Below are 10,000 nucleotides of genomic sequence, written 5' to 3' on the forward strand. Positions count from 1 at the left end.
TGCACTGAGTCAAATGCCTTCTTGAGGTTGATGTAGGCTGCAAGCAACCCACGACCAAACTCACGCTGGCATTCCACAATTACTCTATGCGCTAATATATGGTCTATTGTGGACTTAACAGGAGTGAATCCAGACTGCTCTGGTCTCTGGTGCCTTAGTAGGTGGTCACGGATTTGTTTCAGAAGAATGTGGGCAAAAACTTTGCCTGGTATGCTGAGCAGTGCAATGCCATGGTAGTTGCTACAGTCCCAACGATCCCCTTTTTCCTTCCAGAGAGGGATAACCATGCCCTCAACAGGTCAGGGGGAATGATACCAGACTGCCAGATGGCAGTCAAGACTGCATGCAACCCTGAGCCATAGGTTCACCCTTAGCCTTTAGAAGTTCAGCAGGGATATCACATATGCCTGCAGCTTTCCCACTCTTCAGCTTGGAAATCGCCAATCCTAACCTCCATTAGGGTAGGAGGTTCCTCGCTGATGGGTCGGTCCGGCACAGGTATTGTGATACCACTTGCATCCAAGCTAACTGTTGGAGGGTCTACCTGGTACAATTGCTTGAAGTACTCAGCCTAACATTCATGAACCCCAACATGATCTGAGATGATCTGTTCATCCACTATGCGGACTACAGTCATCTGCGAGGAGGGTTTAGAGTTCAGCTTTCTCAGGGCTTGGTAGGCAGGGCGAAGGTCATTTACCAAGAAATGACCTTCAACCTCCTCAACAAGATTCCTGATGAACCATTCCTTGTCCTTTCTCAGCAGTGTCCGAACCCAAGGAGCGACACAAGACCTGATTGCCATTCAGCCAAGCCATGTGACATGCTTCAGTGGCCTCCAGTGTCTCCAGGGATGGAATTCTGCCTTGTAGGACTCCTGTGCTGCTTCGATTGTTTTGCACTTGAATAACTCCCACAGAGCAACTGGGTCCATCAGGTTATCAAGTTCTGTGAATTGATCAGTGACTGCTATGGTGAACCCATGGGCACACTCCTCCTTCAGTCTGTCCAAGTGAAACACCTTAGACTGGAGGGATGGGGAGTTTTGATGTGGCCATTACCAGCCTATGGTCAGTGCCACAGAACTCGGCACTCTGGTAAATTTTACAGTTCTAGAGGATCCTCCATCACATGCTACCAAGAATGTGATCGATCTCCTTGGCCACTGTACCTGTATCACTATACCATGTCCAGTGATGTGGGTTGGAGCGCTGATACCAGAGCCAGAGATCTTCATTCTCTGGGACCTGAGAAAGAGGCTGTTCACACTGCTAAGATCAGCTCCTGAGCTATGGGGGCTGACAGACATCTTGTAGCCAGCTCAATCACAGCCAGATAGTATCCTGCATTGAAGTCGCCCAGAACAGTGCAAATATTTCACAGGGGGCAATTGTATGCTACAGATGAGAGTTTGCCATAGAACGCCTCTTTGACATCGAGTTTGCAAACATAAGTAGGAGCGTATACAGCAATAAGAGACATGAAGCCAAAAGCATGCTTCAATCTCATTGCCATAATACGCTTGTCAACCGATGTTGCCTCAACTACCGAGGGTTGGCTGTGGCTACTCCCTGGAGGTGATGACCATTGCCTCGGCCCAACCAGCAGTTGATTGTGCCACTGCCAGGTCTTCTCACCCCCGAGAGGGCAGCCACCTCAACTCCCAATCGCTCCAATGCCCTTGATAAGAGAAGTAACTGTTCATCCTGCTACAAAGATCAGATGTTCCAAGCGCCTACCTGGATAGCTTTCCTGAAGTTACGGTTCAGGTGGTTGCTCCAGGTGTACACCACCTCTGTCACTCCCATCGACGCTGCCCCAAATAAAGGGGGAGCATCAGACTGTGGGGTTCCCAGGGCTTTGCCCTACAAGCCTCGTGGTGGGTTGGCGCCTGCCGGGGTGCAAGTGAGACAAGTAATTCGTTCCCGTCATATATATATATATATATATATATATATATATTATATATGCACATGCGCGCGCGCGCGCGCGCACACACGCGCACACACACACACACACACACACACACACACACACACCACACACACACACACACACACACACACACACATATATGATAATAATTGTTGATAGCGATGATGATGATGATGATGATGATGATGATGATGATGATGATAATAATAATAATGATAATGATGATGATGATGATGATAATAATGATAATAATAATAATATTAATAATAAAATAATAATAATAATAAATAACAATAAAAATAACTATTATGATAATAAACAGTGATTATAACAATAATAATAACAATAGTGATAATAAGCAGTGATAATAACAATAACAATGAAAATAGTAATAAAAGTAATAACAAAAAATAATGAAAATAGTATAGTAATAATACAAATAGTAAAAATAATAATGGTGATAATGATATTGATGATAATAATAATAATAATAAAAATATAATAAAAACAATAGAAAAATAAAAACATTAACAGCAATAATGATAATATCATAGTGTTATTAACAAAGATAAGTATAATGAGGAAAATAATAATGACAATGATATCAACGTTAATGATGATGAACATAATAACAGTAAAACAACATCAATGATAATGATGGCATTGATAACAATAATGATAATAATAATGATGACAAAGATGACTAATACTAATACTACTCTAGTATTTCTATTAATAGTCCTACTACTACTTTTACTAATAAAGATAGTAATGCTAGTGCTACTATTACAACTACTGATAATAAAATAATAATGCAATAATTAACAATAACTATATTAATGATATTATTATTAGTGATAGTGATAATGATAATGATACTAATACTAACAATAACAAAATAATAATAATAATAATAATAATAATATAATGAAATGATAGTAATAATAATATTGACAATACTGCTACTACTACTACTACTAATAATAATAATGATAATAAGGATAATAAGAACAACGATGATAATATAATAATGATAATGATAATAATAATGATAATCATCATAATGATAATGATAACTTTAATTACAATAATAACGATAATGATAATGATAAGGTTAATAACGAAAGAGGTAAGAAAAATACAATAATGATAACAGTAATGATAATGATAATAATAATAATGGCAGTAATGACAATAATAATAACAATAAAAAAAAAAATAATGATAATAATAATAATAATAATAATAATGTTACGCCGGCCGCCTCGTCTCTCTGCCACCAACACAAGGCAGGCTAGGCAGACGGCGTGCTATCCACAGGGTCGTGAACACTGAACAGCTCCAAGAGGCACCGAGCACCACAGCGTCCCAGAACACCACGAGGGGAAACGCCAAGTGGCGAGGCAGGGCACGAAATAAACACAAAATGACAGTCTTTCCTTTATTTTTCACGTTATTTACCCGTACACTTTTCTATAGGCACAATACAGGGGGGGACACCAGCATGTCACACTGCACGATACAGCTTATAACAGATCAACACAAAGTATATCAGGTCACCAGGGCACACACGAGGTCTTCACAGGAGCAGCACCCAACCGCGTCTCTCCGGCTTGTTCCTCCGCTCCTCCGCTCACAGCCAGTCGCGTCATGTTTGCCCAGGTCCCTTCATGTTAACACATGCCCAGGTCATCCTTTTCATGTTAACACATGTTTCGCACAGAGACAAAGACCCACTGGCGTAGCACTATCTCCCCCTATCAAGCAGACGACCCATCTGCTCTGACATACCTAGACCTGAAACAAACTACAGAAAATTTAAATAAAATTAGTCCTCAGGAACAAACAAAATTCTTTCAAACAAAAGTAACCGTAATTGAAAATCAGTTCTCAGAAACACAAAAATCTTTCATCCAGCACGGCTTTCTTCACTCTCACTGGGGTCGCTCTGGAGGAGGTGTGGGCGGCGGTAGATTGGCAGTGGCACCCAGAGGGGTATCTTCTGCCCCAAGACCTGGCTCATGGTCACCATTGACGTCTGTTGCATCGCCCTCACCGTCCAAATGCTCGTCCTCATTTCGGTCAGCGTCTACCACGTCCTCATCGCCGCTACTGGGGCTAACGTCATCTTTTTCACCATGGCCCCAGGAGTAGCTTCCTGGCCCATGGTAACGCCACAGCCGGTGCGCCAAGTCCTCGAGGAAGTCAGGCAACAGCCCCACACCAACCAACTCCTCGCTCCTCGACGACTCTTCTGGACGCTCCACTTCCTCACAAGTGCCCAGCTTTGCACCAGATGGCACCTTCAGGTCCTTATTGGAGAAGTTAGCTACCAACACTGTAACTAACCCCTCCCCTGGTCCAACAAGGCTCCGCCCAACTGCTACGCCATCAGCCAGCTCCAGGTTTTGAATGGGCTCCACGAGGCCCTCTACTCCACGCATCACTCTTGACAGTCGACACCGGATTCTAGACTCTGTCCTGGGGGCAAGGTGCAGTCGCTCAGCCGTAACTACCTCTGCACAGCCAACCTCTGGAAGCAGGGGCATATCTTCACCGTGCACCCTCACCAGCTTCCGTCCAAGGTCGACACACGCCTTACTCTGCGTCAGGTAGTCAAGGCCCAGCAAACAATGCTCGTCCAGATCGGCCACATACACCGGCAGCCGCTGCACCATGCTGCCCACGCCAATACGAGCCTCCACTGGCCCCTTGAGCTGCACACAATGGCCCGTGACACCACACAGTCTCTGTGGTGCATCTGTAAGTCGCATAGTGGCCAACATATCAGGCCGCACTAGGGTCTTCTCAGCCCCAGTGTCTACTGTCAGGCGGCATGGCTTCCCATCTATTGAGCCCTCCACCTGCATCGTGCTGGTTCGACGGCAGCTTACCCAAGTCGGGGCCCGGGAACCGAGGACGGCTGGGTTTCGGCCCCCTTCTCCAGCATGTCCGAGTTTTCCGCCTGTACCACTTCCTTAGCCTTAGGACATGCACTCGGATGGTGACCATACCTGCCACAGTCCTTGCAGCACTGCTGGAAGGCATCAGAATCCGTCAGGTTGAGAGGACGTGTTCTCCGCTCCCTCTGACACTGACTACGTCTGTGCCCTACCTCTCCGCAGCCCCAACACAAGCCTTGGAAAGTGCTTGGGCTCACCTTCCTCAATGCTACCTTCTCCACTTTTGGCTTCCGGCCCCGGAGGTCATGGCGGGGCTGAGCAGCTGCTGGTCCTGCAAAGCGTCAACAAAGAAATCGCGGGCCAGGACCACGATCATCTCTTCTGCAGCCGCAGGGTACGACCTCCTTACCAGCGCCTCCACATCCTGCGCCAGCTGGGACAGTGTCTCGCCATGCTCACGAGTCCGCTTCTTCAAACGGGCCCGATATACCTCGGCCTGGTGGTGGTGCCCGAAACGACGTTTCAAAGCCTCCACCACGCTGGTGTAAGAGGCATGTTGGGATGCCGGCAGATGCCCCAACACTTCCACCGCGGGGCCCCTTAGCGCTGTTACCAGCTGCAGGGCCTTCTCTTCCTGGCTCCAGCCCTGGGCAGATGCCAGCATTTCAAATTGGGCGACATATGCCTCTCAGGCCACCTTCCGTCGTACTCAGCTGGCTTACCCTTCACAGAATGTCTGGAGGCTGAGGGGCTGCAGGGTGGAGAACGCGTGCCGTGAACTAACACACCTGGGGGTGAGGAAGGGGGTGAGGGAGGCAACGAAGCGGGTTGACCGGGTCCGAGTTTGCCGCCACCTATACCCAAGGGAGCGGTTCCGATGGTTCCCCGGCCTTCTGCAGCGACCACTGGCTTCGACACGACGCTGCGAGGCCCGGGGGTTTCCTGCCACGGACCCCAGGCAGACCCCAGTAAATCTGACACTCTGGCATCTGTTACCAGAACCTCGTCTGCCTTCTCTGCTTGCAACGTTACTACCTCGTGACGCCGCCTTTCCTCCTTCACTTCTTCCCTCAGGCCCTGAACCTCGCCCTTCAGACTCTGCACCTCCTCCATCAGTTCACTCTTCACGCTGTTGCAGGCCTTGTCGGTGTACTGCTGAGTTTCCATCTTCACAGATGCAAGATTGCTCTGTACCACCTCAACAAGTTGGCAGAACTGTTCCTCTGCCTTCCTTGCCTACATCTCGACGAGATGGTGCGCCTGCTCGCGTGCCCTCTGTGCCTGTTCTTCTGCCCTTTGTGCCATTTCCTCCTTCATACCGGCCAGCATGGCAGTGATCAGGTCCATCTGGCTCGGCTTCACCTCACTGGTGCCTGTTTCAGTCATAGCCTCCTCTCCCTCATGGCTGCCGCCATCTTTGGACGACATGATAAATCGGCGCTCTCACTGATCAAATATCACAAACCCCACTCCTGACACCATTTGTTACGCCGGCCGCCTCGTCTCTCTGCCACCAACACAAGGCAGGCTAGGCAGACGGCGTGCTATCCACAGGGTCGTGAACACTAAACAGCTCCAAGAGGCACCAGCACCACAGCGTCCCAGAACACCACGAGGGGAAACGCCAAGTGGCAGGCAGGGCACGAAATAAACACAAAATGACAGTCTTTCCTTTATTTACACAAGTTATTTACCCGTACACTTTTCTATAGGCACAATACAGGGGGGGACACCAGCATGTCACACTGCACGATACAGCTTATAACAGATCAACACAAAGTATATCAGGTCACCAGGGCACACACGAGGTCTTCACAGGAGCAGCACCCAACTCCGTCTCTCCACTTGTTCCTCCGCTCCTCCGATCACAGCCAGTCGCGTCATGTTTGCCCAGGTCCCTTCATGATAACACATGCCCAGGTCATCCTTTTCATGTTAACACATGTTTCGCACAGAGACAAAGACCCACTGGCGTAGCAATAATAATAATAATAATGATAATATAGTAACAAAGAAGAAGAATGGTAACAATAATAAGAATAGTAATAATAATGATAACAATAATGATAAGCGTATTGAAAACAATAATAGTAATGATAATAATAGCAAAAATATTAATAATAATAATAGTAACGTAATAAAGATAATAACAAATAGCGATAGTAACAAAGAAGAAGAATGATAATGATAATAAGAATAGTAACAATAATGGTAATGATAATGATACTAAGGATGATATTGATGTAATAATAATAATGATGCTGATGATAGTAATAATAATAATAATAATATAATAATAATAATAAAAAACAACAACATAACAACAATAGTAATAATAATAATAAAAATAATTACTATTATTGTGATAATAATAGTGATGATGATAATAACGATATTAATAATTTCAATAATAATGATAGTATTAATAACAAAAATAACAGTGATTACAATTTTGATAATAAAATTTGAATAGGATTCTCATAGATTTGTAATATGCTGAGCGCGCGCGCTCGCGCGCGTGCGTGCGTGCATGCGTGCATGTATATGTGTGTATGTGTGTATGCGTGTATGCGTGTGTGTGTGTGTGTGTGTGTGTGTGTGTGTGTGTGTGTGTGTGTGTGTGTGTGTGTGTGTGTGTGTGTGTGTGTGTGTTGTGTGTGTGTGTGACTCTACAATCCATATTGACCTCAGTTATTACCCCATTTTACACCAAAATTAACTTCAAGTATGCAGTCACAAGGAGTATGTTCCCATACATAAAATGTCTGATTCACAACTAAACGAAAAAAATTGAAGTCGGCAACCAAGTGAAATATGATTTCAGGCATAAAAAATAATCGAACGGAGGGACGAACAACGCATTGAGGGGATGGCCATTTAATTAATAATAACTAGTTATAGCTATGATAACACTAACAATAATAGTAATAATCTTAATACCAATGTTATTAATAGTAATAATGATAATAATAATGTTATTACTAATAACAACGATGTTTTAAAAAATAATTGTAGTAATAACAATAATAATAATCGTAGAAGCAATGATTAAATGATAATGAGAATCATAACATTGGTAATAATGATAGTACATTAACTAATGGTAATTGTAATAATAATAATAATATATAATAATAATAATAATAAAAAAATAAATAAAATAATAATAATCGTGATAGCAATAACAAGGGCGATGATAATGATATCAGTAATAACAATAATGAAAATTATTAGGTTGATAACACTACTAATGATAATGGAAATGATGAAAGTATTAAAGATGATAATGATAATAGTGATAATCATACTGAATGATAACACTGATAATGATAATAATAATGAAAATGATGATAGTAATAATGATAATCATAATAATCCTATTGCTAATACAAAACTTGTAATGACATATAATGATAATGAAATAATAACAGCAATAACAAAGATAATGATACTAATGATGATAATGATAATAATGATAATAATCATTATTATCATAATGATAACAACAATGATGATAATGATAAGGAGAACAATGATGATAATGATAAGGAGACAATAAGTCATAAGATATAATGCAAAAATCACAATTACTGATAATGATAGAATCTAATATCTAATGATTAGTATGATAAAATAATAATGTAATGGCATGATAATAATACAAAAAATGATAGATAATGATCAAATGATACTAATAATGATTATACCATGGTAATGAGAACAATAATATATCATGATAATGAATGATAATAATAATAAAGAATAATAATAACAATTATAATAATACATTTCTAACTATAATATTATGATATTGTTACTATATTGATAAAAGTGAATAGTAATAGTAATAATGATGATAAATTATTAATAATAACAACAACAATGATGATACAATAATACTAATAATAGCAATAATAAAATGATAATAATGATGATAATACTGATAATGTAAAATCAATAAATAATAATATGAAAAATAATAAAACAATAATAATAACATGATAACATAAAAACATTAATAGTGATGATAATAATATAAATGATAAAAACTATAAAATAATAGTAGTACCTATAATCATAAAAATGGGAAAAAATAGTGAGTAGCATAATAGATGACATGATAATGATAACAATAATACTGACAATGATAGTATAACAGTAATAAATAATATATAATAATGATAATTATTATAATAAATAATAATAATAATAATAATATAATAATAACAGTAATAATAAAAATAATAATAATGATAACAATAATATTATAATATGTAATAATAATATAATAATAAGATATAATATAAGTAATATGATAATAATAATGATAATAATATAATAATAATAATAACAATAAAATTAATAATAAAAGTAATGATCACAAAGATAAAAATAATTATGATAATGATTATAATTATGACAATAACTATACTAGTTAAAATAGTTATAATGAATATTATAGTAAAAATTAATATAATATAATAATACAGTACTACTAATAATAATTTGATAATAAGTAATAGTAAAATAATGATAATGTATAATAATAATGATGATAACAAAAATTTTAATGATAATAATAATGATAATGATAATAGTGATAATGATCATAATAGTGATAATAAAATAATAGCAACAATTATGATGATGATAAGAACAACAACAAATTTAAAACTAAACATGGAAACAACAACAGCATTATAATAGAGATTTAGAATACATAATTGAGTAATGTTTAAATTATCCTAACAATTTATGAAGCAAGAGTTCTCATACAAAATGGAACAAATAGACTACATAATCTCATCGTTGTTTTTGCTGAAGTTTTATACCATTGAATAGTTCTTATCTATGAAGGGCACATAATAAAGTCAACATTAATAGTGTAATATTGATATTATTAAAATTAATATTAGTAAAAATGAACACAATAGTATATTGATCCATATAACATATAGATACATTTTTACACATACCTTACATACATATAAATATATACTAATAAAAATAATATATCTGATTCCATGAAATAGAATTGTTTTAAATCAATTGTAATTTGATAAAGCACGCATGCAAAGCAATTAAAAAAATGATATATATTATCAAAATCCGTACACATTGTCAAGGAAACCGAGCCTCCACACTCCGCTATTATATGTGCA

The sequence above is a fragment of the Penaeus monodon genome, chromosome 2, assembly GCF_015228065.2.
Source record: "Penaeus monodon isolate SGIC_2016 chromosome 2, NSTDA_Pmon_1, whole genome shotgun sequence".
In the NCBI taxonomy this organism is placed as follows: domain Eukaryota; kingdom Metazoa; phylum Arthropoda; class Malacostraca; order Decapoda; family Penaeidae; genus Penaeus; species Penaeus monodon.